The sequence below is a fragment of the Panthera onca genome, chromosome C1 (assembly GCF_046562875.1).
Source record: "Panthera onca isolate mPanOnc1 chromosome C1, mPanOnc1 haplotype 2, whole genome shotgun sequence".
NCBI lineage: Eukaryota > Metazoa > Chordata > Mammalia > Carnivora > Felidae > Panthera > Panthera onca.
In genome coordinates, this window is record NC_138346.1 from 201,148,445 (window position 1) to 201,164,876 (window position 16,432).

Below are 16,432 nucleotides of genomic sequence, written 5' to 3' on the forward strand. Positions count from 1 at the left end.
AAAAAAAGACAAACCACAAGTGTACATATCTACAATGCTATAACAAGAAGGATATGTGTTTGGGGTGCCTGGGTGGCTCAGTCAGTTGTGCATCCAACTTCGGCTCAGGTCATGATCTCATGGTTCACAAGTTCGAGCCCCACATCGGGCTCTGTACTGACAGCTCAAAGCCTGGAACCTGCTTTGGATTCTGTGTCTCCCTCTCTCTCTGCCCTTCCCCTGCTCATGCTCTGTCTGTCTCAAAAATAAATAAAAACATTTTTAAAAATTAAAAAAAAAAAAAGAAGGCCAGGCATTAAAAATATGCCAGTGGTCTTCTCCCTGGTAAGACAACAGGTAATACACACACACACACACACGTGTGTGTGTGTGTGTGTGTGTGTGTGTGTGTGTGTTACATACATTTTTTTCCTGCCTCAAAATCAGAACTTATGAAAAATATATATATATTTTTTCTTTCTGTTTCTCTGTATTTTCCAAGTATTCTATTGTGAACATTTATTGTTCTTATAGTTAATATAGAAATAGCCATTAGGAACCAGCTTTGGACTGAAAGAAACCTGAGTCTAAATCTGGCTCTACTATATACTAGGTTGTGTGATCTTGGGTAAAATTATTTACCTTTAAGCTCCCGGGTTTTGTTGGTCTGTTTGTTTGTTTTTTACCTGCCATGTAGGTATATGAAGTAATATCTACATCATAGGGTCACTGGGAACATTAATAAGACAATGCATTGCAAAACACTTAGCACAATACCTGGCATATGGTAAGTGCTCAAGAAACACTGGCTACTTTTCATTTGTTACACAAAGATAATAATAGCACCTACCTCAGGGTTGTTGTGAGGATTATATGTGATAACTGGCACACTGGAAATACTTATTAATTGTGAGTGACAGTATTATTTGCAATAAGAAAAATTGTTTAAGAAAAGTCTCCTCTCAAAAAATTAAACATAGAGTTACCATATGACCTAGAAATTCCACTCCTAGGTATAACCCAAGAGAAATAAAAACAAATGTCTACACAAAAACTTGTACATGAATGTTCTCAGCCCCAAGGTAGAAACAACTCAAATGTCTATCAATGGATAAATGTCCATAAATGGACAAAATGTGATATATCCATATAATGGAGTATCAATCAGCCATAAAAAGGAATGAACCACTGATTCATGTGACAACATGGATGAAACTTGAAAACATAATGTTACTTGAAAGAAGCCAGTCACAAAAGGCCACATATTGTATGAATCCATTTACATGAAACATCAAGAACAGCAAAATCTACAGAGAAAGAAAGATTAGTGGTTTCTTGGAACTGAGGAAGATGGGAGTGACTGGGGTGGTGGTGACAGCTAAAGGGTATGGGTTTCTTTGGGGCATGATGAAAATGTTCTGGAGTTAGATAGTGGTGATGGGTGCACAACTTTGTGGATATATTAAAAAGTACAGAATTAAAAGGGTAGACTTTATGATACAAGAATTATATCTCAACTATAAGAAGAAAAGTCCTCAAACCCTTTTCTTCTTTTCTCTGCCTCAAAATCAGAACTTACAAAAATTTAGCTCTCACCGTTTCCTTCGTCTGTCTCCTGCCTTGAACTATAATTATTTTGTGGCTTCTCTTCTTTAAAAGACTAAAAGCATCCTGAAGGCCAGCTCTTCATCTGATTCATCTACTGAACCTCCTAGGTCTCCAAGGAGTGATGTGGGCTTAGCAGGTGCCAATGAGTACTTGCTGAATGAATGACAGCGTGGACTGTCTTGCATATGTACAGCACTTTGTAACTATCAGAGTACTTTTGCTCATGCTTTTAACTTGAACTTCGTAACAATCCAGTGAGGAAGCTAGAAAGCTATTTTCACCCCCGTTTAACAAGGGAGAACTGAAGCACAATGCTACTGAGGAAGAAACACTGGACCGGAATCTAGGGTCTCATACTCCAGGCCAGGCTCTGCCTCTAAGTGTCTTAAACACCCTGAGTGAGGTGCTTCACTCTCTCAGCCTATTTCCCCATCTACAAAGTGAGAGGCAGACTCTAAGATGAGCTACAAAATCCCTTCCACTATCCTGTGATCCTAAGGACACACTGCCAGGTAGCAGTAGAGTGGAGATGGAACCCAAGTCATCTGTATTCTTTTTCCTCTGGACAGTGCCTCCCACTGTAGAGAGATGTCCCCAGCTAGAGAGACCACTGGCCCCCGCCCCCTTCCAACATTATGAATTATGCAAAGGATGTATGCAAGTTTCCTTTCACTCTATTTGCAGTGGTTTACCTACTGGAGCAATCCTACAGAAGAGAAAAACATGCACTTTCAAAGCAAAAAGGTCACTGGAGGTGGCATAATAAAGTAAAGATTTGGGTACTGGAGTCTGGCAGACCTAAAGTTCAAATCCCAGTTCTGCCAACTATCTTCTGTGTGACAACATTTCTAAATCTCAGCTTTCTAATCTGCAAAACAGGATGATAATGCCTATCTTCACAGAGTGAAGAGCCACACACATAAAATGCCTGATATCAAGCCTGGTAAAAATTTAAAAAAAATTTTTTTTTTTAATGTTTATTCATTTTCGAGAGAGAGAGACAGACAAATAGAGCATGAGCAGGGGAGGGGCAGAGAGAGAGGGAGACACAGAATATGAAGCAGGCTTCAGGCTCTGAGCAGTCAGCACAGAGACTGACATGGGGCTTGAACCCATGAATCACAAGATCATGACCCGAGCTGAAGCTGGATACCCAACCGACTGAGTCACCCAGGTGCCCCACCTGGTAAAAAATATTTAGTGAACACTCAAATCATTTCATAAGTGTTATCCAACAGATTCCTCATAAACCTATGAAGGTAGGTACTATTATTATCCTCGCTTTACAGATGAAGGATCTAAGGCACAGAGAAGTTAATTTCCCTAAAGTTAGTTATTAAATGGAGAGTCAAACTAAATAGTTCGACCCTAAGACCAGGTCACTGGCCACTGAAAAATAGTTATTGTCTTTAATTAGATCATGTGTAAGCAGTCTTACCTAAAAGACACCATCTCTTAGCATTTAGGTTTTAACTAAGCATTTAACTTAGCATTTAGGGTTTAACTAAGGAAGCAAAATCACCTAGACTCTGACGGTCTCAGACACAAATTTCAAAAGTATATTTCAAGGTCATGGACTAAGTTGGCGCAAGGACAGCATCTGGGAAAGGTTTGGTTGGTGGAACAGGCCCATCAGCAAAATGTCTTTGCCATCTTCGAGGATCCTGACTCAAATGATTCTATACGGAGTTGACTAAAGCCTTCTCTGTGAAGTCCATCCTAAGAAATGCTTCACTTTGGGCGCCTAGGTGACTCAGTCGGTTAAGCGTCCGACTCTTGGCTTTGGTTCAGGTCATGATTTCATGGTTTGTGCGTTTGAGCCCCACATTGGGTTCTATGCGGACAGTACAGAGTCTGCTTGGGATTCTCTCTCTCTCCCTTTCTCTCTGCCCTTTCCCTGCTCTCCCTCTCTCTCTCTCAAAATAAATAAAGTTAAAAAAAAAAATAAATGCTTCACTTTGTAGGAAACTCTGGATGAAAACTCACCTCAATGGCTTCTCTGCATGAATGGGCTCTGTACTGCCATTCAAGCTTTGTGAAAAATCTTTCTCGATGTTTTCAGAACTTTGCTTTGCAGTGATTATAGCTAATTTATCTGCCTTCTCCTAGGGCCACCATTACCTTAAGATAGTGGAAGGGAACAGAAAGAGAAAAGAGAGCATATTTGGATAATGCTGTCTTCTCTCACTGTATTTATGAGCATCTGCAGTCTTGGATTTTGCCCTTAACTTGCATCTTTCCAAACTCTGCCTGATTCAAAGTATGCCTCATAGGGAAGCCTTTGAAGTTTTACCCTCTAACTTTCCTCCTAGCAGAAAGGTTAAGGAAAAGTAAGCCAATCAATGTGGAAATGCTTCCTTTCCAATTCAATTGCAGCTGTGTTACATCCAGATGTCTGACTCAAGAAGGAACCAGGTAAGCCACTGGCACCCAAACACTCAGGTCTCAACTGGTGAAGTTCCAAGACCAGAAATGCCTGATTCCCATTCTGAGAAAGGCTCCCTAAAGGTTCATGGATAAGCACAGTTTAGAGCTTTCTGAAAATAGAATCTTGGGGTTACGAACAAGGATAAAATTTTGCCACCATCCTGATCCTAACACTGCCTCCGGAGAGCCCCTAGACAGCTACCTGGGTAAGGTCGGATCCTGCTCTGCCCCACTCCCCAAGGAAATGGGGTTAATACCTCCCCAGATGGCTACAGGGAGGATTAAGGGTTATTATTCTTGGCATCCAGCTCTATCACAGCTCTAGCAATTGTGACCTTGTCCATTCTAAAATAAGACATTAAATGTAAAAATGCAAACAGTGATCTCTGAATCTGACCGTATAGTGGGGTAAGGACTTTTTTTCCCTACAAGGCCTTTGACACTTCCTCCTATACTCCAATGTGTTGGCTGAATCCTCCTCTCATTCAGGCCTCAAGTTTTTAAGGTATTAGTCACTAATGCCACAAAGCCCTTGAAGGGGTTAGCAGCTATTACAAATAGCACAAAGAATGAACCCCAAAATTCTCAGGCCTGAATTCACCCTAAAGAAATAAAGTGGTACCTTTTTATCCCAAACCCAAGCTCTCAAGGGCAGTCAGTGACATTTAGTGAAAAGTGTATGTTATATCATTTAGTACTCATAAACCCATCGTAAGGAAGGTACTGTCATCTCGTTTCACAGATGAGGAAACTATAGCTCAGAGAAGACACACAACTTACCCTATGTTACACAGCGAAGATGGTACAAAGGTTCAAATATCAGCCCTACTACTACTAACTGCGTAACCTCTAGCATGTTTTTTTTAACTTTCTGGAGCCTCCACTGCCTCATTTGTAAAGTGGGAATAATAATAATTCCCACTTCATAGGGGATTTGAGGATTAAATGAAGGATTGTAGGAAAAGTGTCTAACAAGTGCCTGGCACACAGTATGTATGCAATATGTGTTAGTTTTTTTACAGATCACAAAAACAGGAGTTTGACTCCATTTCCATATAATAATAGGGTTTAAAATACTGAAAGACTACTCAGTCAAGTTACCTAAATAAGTATGAACTCCTCTAGTATATCCTGGATAAGAAGTGGCGAAGCCTCTGCTTGAATACCTACAATGATGGGTAACTCACTCCCCCACAAGGTGGCCCATTTTGTTTTTAGAAAACAAGTTCTCTCCTATCCAGCCAATATGCACCCTCTTCGAATTTCCATCCCTTGATCCTAGTGCTACACCCTGGTTTGAATTCTGAACATTTCCTTTATTAGCTGTGTGACCTTAGACAAGTTATTTAATCTCTCTGAACTTGTATCTTCACATGTATAATAGGGAAAATGATTTCTGCCTACCAGAGCAGTGATGAGGGCTAAATTAGATAAAGTAAAAACACCACCTAGCACACAGTCCAACATACCAGGCCCTCAATAAATGTCAGTCACATTTTTGAATGTATTCTAATTGGCAAATACCTCTTAAAGTAAGTTATTCATAATTAAATGTACCACCAAGGGATTGGTTTCTGATGAAAACCATCAGGAGTTTTGAAACTCAGGAGTTATGGGAGTCCCTCTGCAACGGCGGCCCAAAGATGCAGTGGAATCCAGAAAGGTAAGGATGAAAGAAGAAAGGAGTCAGGATCACTCAGTGACCCAAAGGAAAGATAAGTATCACCATATTACATGTTGTCTAGGATTCTCTCTCTGAGACCCAGGACTGCACACGTGGGCCACATTCCCTAACTTAAAAAGAAGAGAAGAAAATAATTAAAAAATAATTAAAAGTCACAGTTCGGGGTCTTCGTAGCAATTGGCCCCTCAAAATCCAAAGATGTTTAGCAGAGGGCTTTAAGATCTTCAGTCGTATACTTCCAGATCCTAAAGTCTACATGTGTGAAAAAAAACCCTAATATGATGTCCCATGAGTCACTACTGAGTTCCTTTAAGCTAGGAAATTTGTCCGCTGCATGACAACTCTAAAACCCAAAAGTGGCAAATTGCCAATGTTAATACCATCACCACAATCATTACACATATTCTCTTTCTTTCAGTAACTCCAAGGTAAAGAGTCTCGGGCAGACATATGAGTTGTTGTTCAATTATTCTTCAGAGGTGACCCAAAGCACTGCTTCTACAAATTGAGATGTGGCTTGAACATAAGTGCCCCCCAACAGGTCAAAAGAGGGAAGGATAACAGGACCCCAGTATTAAAGCAGCAGGATCACAGACTATGGCAGAAAAGGTTGTTTCCCATCTGCCAATGAAATCCAACAACCTGTAATGATGATTCACTGTTAGTCTCAGAGTTAGCCCAAATGAGCCTTACCAGTTACTCTTTGGTCTGTGATAAAGGATCAAATTATTATACTCAACAGCCAAGATTCAATTCAATCTCTTTAAAAATATAAGAATTACAAGGAAGAATAGGCCAAAACTCAAACCAGAAATAGCCTTAAGTAGTTCCTTCACTTAGCGAAGAGACTGGCCACTCCGGAGGGACTTTAAGGTATAGAAAAGCTTTGTTCAGACCACTGAGCATATCTGTGCCCTAGGTAGAGATTTCATAATGTTTTTGAGTCAGGAGGTGTCTTCCGAATAGTTTTCTTCTCAAAACTGTTCCAGGCTCTGTTAAAAGGGAACACTTAACTGCCACTTTACTCTGATCATCTACCCCATCCTTGCAAAGAATGGGGAAGTTACAGCCACCCGATCAGGCTTCTAAACTCACAAACCTAAGAGGAAAACTTTAAAGTTGCTCTACCACTACCTCAGGAAGTTAAGGGAAGTCACCGAAAAAAAGGACTTTGAGGAAAACAGTCAAATTAGGCAGTCAGACTTTAGTCATAAGTCCTGACACGTCTTTTCTAGAGACCCTGGTAGTACACCTGCAGAGGAGAGTCAGAGGTCACTAAGCAAATTCAACCTGGCTGGCAAGGGGGAAGGGGGGTACGACCCACTGCAGCTTTCAGTGACAAGAATCACTGAATCCTACAAGAATCACGGATCCTACTGGTTCAACCTCTCTTCTTTTCCACACTTCCTATTTCCCTTTGAGGTGGGTACTGAAGAGCCCGTTCCCAAGTAAAGGCCCTCTGTATGGGCGTTGCAGTCGCCTGGTGGAAACACCTTGGCAGACCTCAGCTTGGTGCCAGGATGGGCCACTGAAGGCATCTGCAGCTGCAAGAAGCCTGACCACGGACGGACACACGGGACGGACGGACGGACGGACGGACGGACACACACACACACACACACACACACACACAGAAAGAGAGAGCGAGAAAGAGCGAGCGCGAGAGCGAGCGAGACAGAGCGAGAGCAGGAGAGCAGGAAACTAAGAGAGCAGGTCAGGTCAACGTAGCCCTCCCAGCACTTCCACTTGCCCCCTTCTTCCTGAGACCCGCGCCAGATCAGATGTCAAACAAAAAAGTCCGCAAAAAAGTCCCGTGATGGGACGACTTCCACCTCTCCCTTGGCAGAGCCTCCCTGAGCCTCCCGCACCACCCACGTCCCGGCCAGCCCTCCATCCCCACCCCGCCCCCGGCCCACTGTGCCCTTCGCCCCAGCGAGGCCTGCCCCCTCTCGGGACACCCCGGAGCCCCGAGGCAGGCGGGCTCAGGCCCCCGGGCCGGCAGGGCTGCGGCCGGCCCAGAGCGAGCGGCCCGTGTGCCGGGGCTGCGGGAGCCGGTTCTTGCTTCGGCGCCCGGCGAGGGCAGGGGGCGGTGGCTACCCGTACCTGTCAGGCCTCTTCCCAGGACCGGCGGCGGCGCAACTTCAGGAGCCCATGTCCGTCCGGGGGGCCCGGCCCCTCTCCCGGGAAGGGGGGGCGCGGATCCCGGGGAGGGGGCTGGGGGCCCGGGCAGATCTAGCCCCTTCCCATGCTCCCCGCCCGGCGCCTGGCCCGGGCCGGACAGCGCCTCCGCCCGCCCCTGCGCACCGCCTCACACCCGCGCTCACACACACTCACACTCCCTCGCGCGCTCTCACACACGCACTCCCCTCCCTCCTCCTCCTCTGTTTATCTCCTCCAGCTGTCTGGGGACCCGGGAGAAGCCCAGCACTGCGCCTGCGCCACGCAGTCTCCGCCCCCGCCCCGCGCCTCACAGCCGGCGGCTACGCTACGGAGAGAGCGTCCGGCGGTTTCCAGAATAGCTAGACGGGCCCCTCCCCCCTCGCGCGCCCGGTCAACGTCTGCTGCCGGCGGTGCCTACTAACCTGCTAGTGGGGGAGACCCGCACCGCCGCGACCAATCCGCTCTTGCGCTCTCCGGACCGGCAGCCAGTGGGCAGGCGGGAAAGCCGGGCTGAGCCCCGGCGCATCCTGGGAGTCGTAGTTTCTCTCCGTCGAAGAGCTCCTGCCGGGCGGGTTCACCCCGCCCAGTTGCCATTAGTTACCCTGACGCACCACCCACCCCACATCCACGTAAAATGCTCCTTCGCGTTGCTTCTGGGGCACTTCTCACACTCACCCAAATGCTTCTCAGAGCCCGGCGCAGTCTCCTAAGAGCCTTACCGAGACTTCCTCAGATCCCCTGAATTGCGAGACTTTTCAGGCTGGGGCCCCAGTGCCCCCCCCCCCGCCTCCGACTCCCACCCCCTAAAGCCGACCTTCATCTTAACTCCTCCCTGACCTGGGTGGCTACTGAAGAGGCGCATTCCTCACTCTTGTTCCTGGGCCTCAAGGAAGAGGAGAAAAGGTAATCAGTCAGTTCTACGCAGAGTGGCTTGGAGGGGAGCCAACCACACACAACTCTGGAAACCCTCAGGCTGACAGAGACAAGGTCCATCTGAGACTAACTGGTGGAGGCACTACTGTTCCCACCTCGAAGGAAGAGGAAGTTCCAGCCTAGTGGAGTGCCAAGTCAGACAGAGGAGACACCCTCCTCTCTAAGGAAGTTGCCAAGGTGACAAGGGAGGCATCGTGCCTAACTTATGAAGGCAGAGACCGGGCCCCACCCATGAAGCGCCTAAAGTCAGAAAAAGATATTGTCATCTCTTGAGAATGGAAACTTGTCACTCACCTGTAGGGTGCCATTTGTCAGATAAAAATAATTCCCTTTTATTGAGCATTTACTATGTCACCACTGTATTGAGTATAATTTTTAGATACTCTTACTATCTGGGTTTTGCAGAAAAGAAAGCTGAGACACAAAGGTTAAAAGCTGCTTGCCCAGGGTCACATAGCTGACAAGGAACCAAATAGGGATTCAAACCTAGATCTGTATTACACCAGAGTCTGAGCTTTTGAACACTACCTGTCCCTCCAGTGAGAACCAGGCAGTACCCACTCTCAGAAAGGAATATACATATTTAGCATTTATAGTGTTTGTCCCATGTTTATCACTCCATGACTTGCTTGTTTTTTTCCTGCTTCTGCTCACATCAAGTGTATAAATTAGTCTGTGAGCTCCCAAAGGGTGATTTCTTCCCATTTGGAGGAGTTAGAACCTACTTGCAAATTCAGCTTTGTGAAATGCCTATAAATGTGGGTCATTCTTCCTCATTTCTCCCCCACAGATGTTCCACTGAATATAAAAAATCATAAACTTTAGGACTAAAAGAGAGCTTTAAGATTATCTACCCGTAGCTCTCCAGGCTCAGGCTGAAACCCTGGCTAAGGTCACTGGCTCAATTAAATTGAATAATAGCTAACACGTATTGAACATTTACCATGAGAGATAAGTTCTTATCAGCGAATTAAGCAATACTCCCACATATCACATAGTTGATACAGTTGGGATTAAAACCCAGATTACTTGAATCCAGAACTTCCATTTTAAACCATTGCTCTATGCTGGCAATGTCACAGAGACTCTTAGAAATACTGACAGAGGGGCACGTGGGTGGCTCAGTCAGTTTAGGCATGGGACACTTAATTTCAGCTCAGGTCATGATCTCATGGTTCATGAGATTGAGACCTGAGTCAGGTTCTGCCCTTGAAGCCCAGAGCCTGCTTGGAATTCTCTCTCCCTCTCTCTCTGCCCCTTCCCTACTCATGCACATGTGTGCATACTCTCCCTCTCTCTCTCAAAAATAAACAAAACTTAAAAAAATAAATACAGAGAAGTGTGGGTGATGTTTCTGTGATTACTAGCACAGTCTTTGTTTGACACATAGTAGACACTCAGTAAATACTTGTTTAGCAGAATGAACTTTGTTGTTACGGAATGGATGATAGGATGAAAAATATTAATAATAGCTGCAGCTACAATTAATTGATTATTTTCTGCCAAGAGCTCGCTTGCCCTCTCATGCACTCTCTTTCTCTTTTCTACATATATGAATATATATGCATATATGAGTATATTGCATATCTATACATGTATATGCATATATGTATGTACAAGTGTATATATTTATCTATGTATACACACATACATTCACACACTATCTCATTTGATTCCCACAACCACCTTATGATTTAGGTATTATTCCTACTCCCATTTTTAAAAATATGTTTATTTTGAGAGAGTGCGAGCACGAACCGGGGAGGGGCAGAGCATGAACAGGGGAGGGGCAGAGAGACAGGGAGAGAGAGAATCCCAAACAGGTTCCAAGCTGTCAGCACAGAGCCCAATGCAGGACTTGATCTCAGGAACCTGTGAGATCATGACCTGAGGCGAAATCAAGAGTTGGACACTTAACTGACTGAGCCACCCAGGTGCCCCCCCACTCCCATTTTTACATAGAAAAAAACAGATTCAAAAAAGAAGATACTGTCATCTCTTAGAATGGAAACTTCTCATTCTCGCTTCCAGCCATAGATGTTTGAGAACTTTCTAATCAAGAGAGCTGGGCTACTTTGGGACGTGGTAAGCTCTCTGTCTTTGATAGTATTCAAGGATAGGATAGTTCAGGATACTGCAGAAGCAGTTATTCTATTGGGTAGATATTTAAGTGATACTTCCAATATTCTCTTGTTTCGCTTTTGGAAGCAGACAAGGATTATTCAAATAAGGCTTGTGACAATGAATGTAGCTCCTTTTTCTCTCCTAGGTGCACTAGATAATGCCCCAACTGAGCAGCTCTGCAGAGGCAGTCACTGATACAACCATTTTCATTTCCTGATTGGACTCCTGGGAAAAAGTGGGTATATTCAACCTAAAATTGAAGATTCTCTTATTCTACAACCCAGAAATTTTACTTCTAAGAGTTTAGAGGAAACATTACATGTGTGCACAAGAAAACACGGCAAGGAACACTACTTCTGGCCCGTTATGATAGCAAAAAAAGTCAAAAAAACCTAACCTATAGGGGAATGGATGGATGAATCATGGTTTATTCATACAGTGAAGCACTACACAACCATATTTTTCTACGAAAAACACACGTCAACTATCAACACGTAAGATGTTTATCAACACGTAAGATGTTTATCCATGCGTCAACTAAAATCGCTGAGTACCCCTGCTCTTCCTGTACTGCCTCCCACTTCCCTCACTGATACTTTGTGTCTTCATCTGTAACTAGGGCTAATAAATCCCTCACAGGATTGTGGTTTAAAACAGATGAGGAAGGGGCGCCTGGGTAGCTCAGACGGTTGAGCATCTGACTCTTGACTTCAGCGCAGGTCATATCACAGTTCGTGAGATCAGACTCTGCGCTGACAGTTTGGAGCCTGCTTGGAATTCTCTCTCCCCTTCTCTCTCTGCCCCTCCTCTGCTTGTGCTCTCTCTCCGCAAATAAATAAACTTAAAAAAAAAAAAACAAAAAAACAAAACACGAGGGGCACCTGGTTGGCTCAGTCTGTTAAGCGTCTGACTTGGGCCCAGGTCATGATCTTGCGGTTTGTGAGTTCAAGCCCCATGTTAGGCTCTGGACTGACGGCTCAGAGCCTGGAGCCTATTTTGGATTGTGTGTGTGTGTGTGTGTGTGTGTGTGTGTGTGTGTGTGTGTGTCTGCCCCTCCCCCACTCTCTCTCTCTCTCTCTCTCAAAAATAAATAAACATTTTTAAAAAACATTAAAAATTTTTATAAAAAATCAGGGAGATAACTTCTGATACTTAAACTCAGAAAAAAAAAAAAAACAGATCAAATAGAATTCCAGCATTTTAATGTACATGAGGAATAGTTAACCTTGCAGGCAATAGATCAAGTTTCCTTTCCCAGGGACCGGGTTAGTGCATCAAGGCACTAAAAAGCCAAGACTCTGTTACCTGTTGGAAGAACAGGTTATTTAGCCTCTTTATGCCTCTGTAAATAGAGTATACCATATGCCGCTATCTACTTGACAAGAGTTATAAATAGAAATTAGCAGTATGTATGTGGGACACACTGAAATTATGAAATTCAAATTTTAAAACACCAGTGAATTGGAGGACTGACACTACACAACGTCAAGACTTATTATAAAGCTATAATAATCAAGTCAGTGCAGTATTGGCAAAAGCACAGACAAGTACGTTAATGGAACAGAATAGAGAACCCCAAAGGAGACCCACGCAAATATAATGAACTGATTATTGACAACGAAGCAAAGACTATTCAATGGAGAAAAGGTAGTCTTCTCAGTAAATGGTGCTGGAATAACTGGACATCCACATAACAAAAAAAAAAAAAAATCTAGATACTGCCCTTACTTACATCTTTCACAAAAATTAACTCATATGGATAATATACCTAAATATAAAGCACACAACTATAAAACTTCTTGAAGATAACTCAGGGGAAAATTTAGGTAACCATGAGTGGGGTGATGAGTTTTTAGATCCGTGAAAGAAAAACATGGAAACCTGGATTTTATTAAAATTAAAAACTTCTGTTCTGCAAAAGACACTGTTAAGGGGATAAAAAGACAACCTACAGAGTGTGTGGGGGAGTGTGGATTTGCAAAACACATATCAGCTAATGGACTTGTATTCAAAATATATAAAGACCTCTTAAAACTCAACAACAACAGGGGCGCAGTTGGTTGAGCGTCCAACTTCGGCTTAGGTCATGATCTCACAGCTCATGAGTTCGAGCCCCGTGCTGGGCTCTGTGCTGACAGCTCAGAGCCTGGAGTCTGCTTCGGATTCTGTGTCTCCCTCTCTCTCTCTGCCCCTCCCCTGCTCATGCTCTGTCTCTCTCTCTCAAAAATAAATAAACATTCTGAAAAAATTTTTTTAAAAGCCTCAACAACAACAACAACAACAAAAACAACCCAATTAAAAAATGGACAAAGATCTGGACATCTCACCAAAGAAGATGTACAGGTAGCAAATAAGCATATGAAAAGATGTTTCAAGATGCTCAGCATCAGATGTCATTAGAGAACTGCAGCTCAAAACAACGTACCACTATACGCTTATAAGAATGTCTAAAATCCAAAAAACTAACAATGCCAAATGCTGGCAAGGATGTGGAGCGACAGCAGCTTTCATTCATTGCTCGTGGGGATGTAAAATGGTACAGCCACTTTGGAAGACAGCCTGGCAGTTTCCTATAAAGCTAAACGTAGTCTTACCATATGATCCTGTGATTGCACTCCTAGGCATCCACTCAAATGAGTTGAAAACTTACATCTACACAAAACCCTGCACACGCAGATTTACAGCAGCTTTATTCATAACTGCCCAATACTGGAAGCACCCAAAATGGCCTTCAAAAAGTGAGTGGAGGGGCGCCTGGGTGGCGCAGTCGGTTAAGCGTCCGATTTCAGCCAGGTCACGATCTCGCGGTCCGTGAGTTCGAGCCCCGCGTCGGGCTCTGGGCTGATAGCCTGGAGCCTGTTTCCGATTCTGTGTCTCCCTCTCTCTCTGCCCCTCCCCCGTTCATGCTCTGTCTCTCTCTATCCCAAAAATAAAAAAATAAAAAAAATAAAAAAAAAAAGTGAGTGGATAAATAAGCCATGGTACATCCACACAACAGAATATTAATCAGAAAAAGAAATTAGTGGGGTACCTGTGTGGCTCAGTTGGTTAAGCGTCTGACTCTTGATTTCAGCCCAGGTCACGATTTCACATGAGTGAGTTCTAGTCTGTGAGTTCTAGTCCCACATCGGGTTCTATGCTGACAGTGCAGAGCCTACTTGAGATTCTCTCTCTCTCTCCCCCTCTCTCTCTGTCCCTCCCCTGCTGTGCTTTCTCTCTCTCAAAATGAATAAATAAACTTTAGGGGCATCTGGGTAGCTCAGTGGGTGTAGCATCCTACTTCGGCTCAGGTCATGATCTTGCCGTCCATGGGTTCGAGCCCTGCGTTGGGCTCTGGGCTGACAGCTCAGAGCCTGGAGCCTGCTTCGGATTCTCCCTCTCTCTCTCTCTCTCTCTCTCTCTCTCTCTGCCCCTCCCCCTCTTGTGCTCTCCTTCTCTCTCTCAAAAATAAATGAATAAACTCAGGTAGGACCAATCAGAGCTAATTCAGGGGCCTTTCCTACAATGATGGCAAGGGGGTGTCTGTTTGTTCTCGACTGGTAGCTGTGTCCAGGTCCTCTAACCCTGGAGCTGCAGTGACCAGCACTGGGTGAGAGGTTGGTCATCTGAGGATGGATCAACACGGAGAAGAGTAGAAGTGAGTTGGAGGGAGACAGAGGGAGGAAGAGGAAGAGAGAGAGAGCTGCCGGATCCAGCCTGAAGACAGACAAATACCCGGGGACTTTTCAGTTGCAAGAGCCAAAACATTCCCTTTTATTCTTAAGTCAGTTAATTTAATTTAGTTATTTAACAAGCACTTAATAAATGCCAGGAACTAGTCTAAGAGCTCTACAAATATTAACTAGTTTACTCTTTGTGACAACCCTATGAAGGCAGGTAATAGAGTATTTTCATTTTAAACATGAGAAAACAGAGGCATGGGATAGCTAAACAACTTGGCTGGCTCTCTCTTGGGATGTTTGTCCTTAGAACCTGGCCACGATTTGACCTGACTCCAGACAGATCCCACACTTACTCCTTTGGCCGTAGTTTTCAAGTTCTCCTCGTCTACCTCCAATTTTCTCATCAGTACCATAGTCACAGACCCTCTATACTATTCTGCATTTAATAGTTTCCCCTAAGTTCACTTTAAATCAATTCACTTCTTTGATTTGTCCCAAGCCATAATGTCAGTGACATCATGAGCTTGATGCCCTAGACCTATCTTTCTATGAAAAACACATGTTAACTATCAACACGTGAGATGTTTATCAACACGTAAGATGTTTATCCATGCGTCAACTAAAATCGCTGAGTACCCCTGCTCTTCCTGTACTGCCTCCCACTTCCCTCAGTGATACTTTGTGTCTTCATCTGTTAACTAGGGCTAATAAATCCCTCACAGGATTGTGGTTTAAAACAGATGAGGAAGGGGCGCCTGGGTAGCTCAGACGGTTGAGCGTCTGACTCTTGACTTCAGCTCAGGTCATGATATCAGTTCGCGAGATCTGACTCTGCACTGACAGTTTGGCGCCTCCTTGGGATTCTCTCTCTTCCCCTCTCTCTTTGCCCCTCTTCTGCTTGCTCTCTCTCTCTTTCTCAAGATAAATAAGTAAGCTTTAAAAAAAATGAGGAAATAACTTAGGCACTGCTTTGTTGATTGTAAATCATGAAACACAGGGAGGTACGATAGCTGTTGAGATGACTAACTCCCCAAGGGCAGGGATGAGGGTTTTGGGGTTTTGACCTCTTATGTTTCATCTTTATACCAGTCTCTTTCTCTTGGCTACATGCCAGTCTTACTAAGTTGTGTTTATGTCTTCGGATGGGCTCTGTTTCTCTCACTGGAAGATTTTTGCCCGAGCATTCTCTACACTGTCACACTCTTCCCATGGGGGCAGAGTGTGTTTTTCAAAACTGGCCACAGTGGTCTTTTTTGCCCCATGGTTATTCTATGCCAGTAAGGTTTGGGGGAATTTGATTTGTGCCCATAGTAACTAGAACACCTCCTCTCTTTGCCTGGCTCGCTTCTACTTGTTCAGCTCTCAGATGAAATGCCTCTTCTTCTAGAAGGTCTTCCTTGAGCAAAACTGGGGTAGGTCCCTGGTCATAATCTCCATAGCATCTTCTACTTCCTCTTTTGTGACTCTTATTTCACCTGCCATGATTTTTTTTTTCACTGTCGGCTTTTCCTATTCTGTGAGCCCTCTGAGGGCCAGGACCGTGTCTGCCTGCAGGATTTCCAGCAGCTAGCCTGGTGGATACCTGCACACAGGGGCTCTCAGTACTTATTGAGGGAATTAATGGATATAGAACTAAATGAGACCAGTGACAGGTTGCAGCTGCGTGAGGGAGGCTGGGATAAAGATTTTGGAAAGAAAGGCAAGGTAGTGTGAACAGCGCCAAGCTAGGGAAGTGTGAGGAATAATAGAGGCCAGAAGAGCCTTCCTACTCTAGTTTTGAGGATCAGGAAGAATGCGCTACCCGGGAGTGAAATTTGAACCCAGGCTTCCCAGGAAGATCCACAATATGAACACA

At 44.3% G+C, this 16,432-nt stretch overlaps 1 protein-coding gene and 1 long non-coding RNA gene across 4 annotated transcripts in view; one reads left to right on the forward strand and one right to left on the reverse strand.

The window, feature by feature from the left end:
- The window catches only part of WDTC1 (WD and tetratricopeptide repeats 1), a 64,055-nt gene extending 56,000 nt beyond the window's left edge, over positions 1–8,055 (reverse strand). For 2 of the 3 annotated variants that reach the window (XM_060622523.3, XM_060622525.3), the window contains exon 1: positions 7,802–8,054. The gene's annotated coding sequence lies outside the window, so the exon portion shown is untranslated. Of the gene's footprint in view, positions 1–7,801 lie in introns of all 3 variants that reach the window. The other variant, XM_060622524.3, reaches the window with a different exon arrangement.
- A 149-nt stretch (positions 8,056–8,204) lies between these two features.
- Positions 8,205–11,556, forward strand: LOC132671585 (uncharacterized). The gene is made up of 2 exons (XR_009607168.3): positions 8,205–8,761; positions 11,061–11,556. It is a non-coding gene; the product is annotated as an uncharacterized LOC132671585 (long non-coding RNA).
- The last annotated feature ends 4,876 nt before the right edge of the window (positions 11,557–16,432 follow it).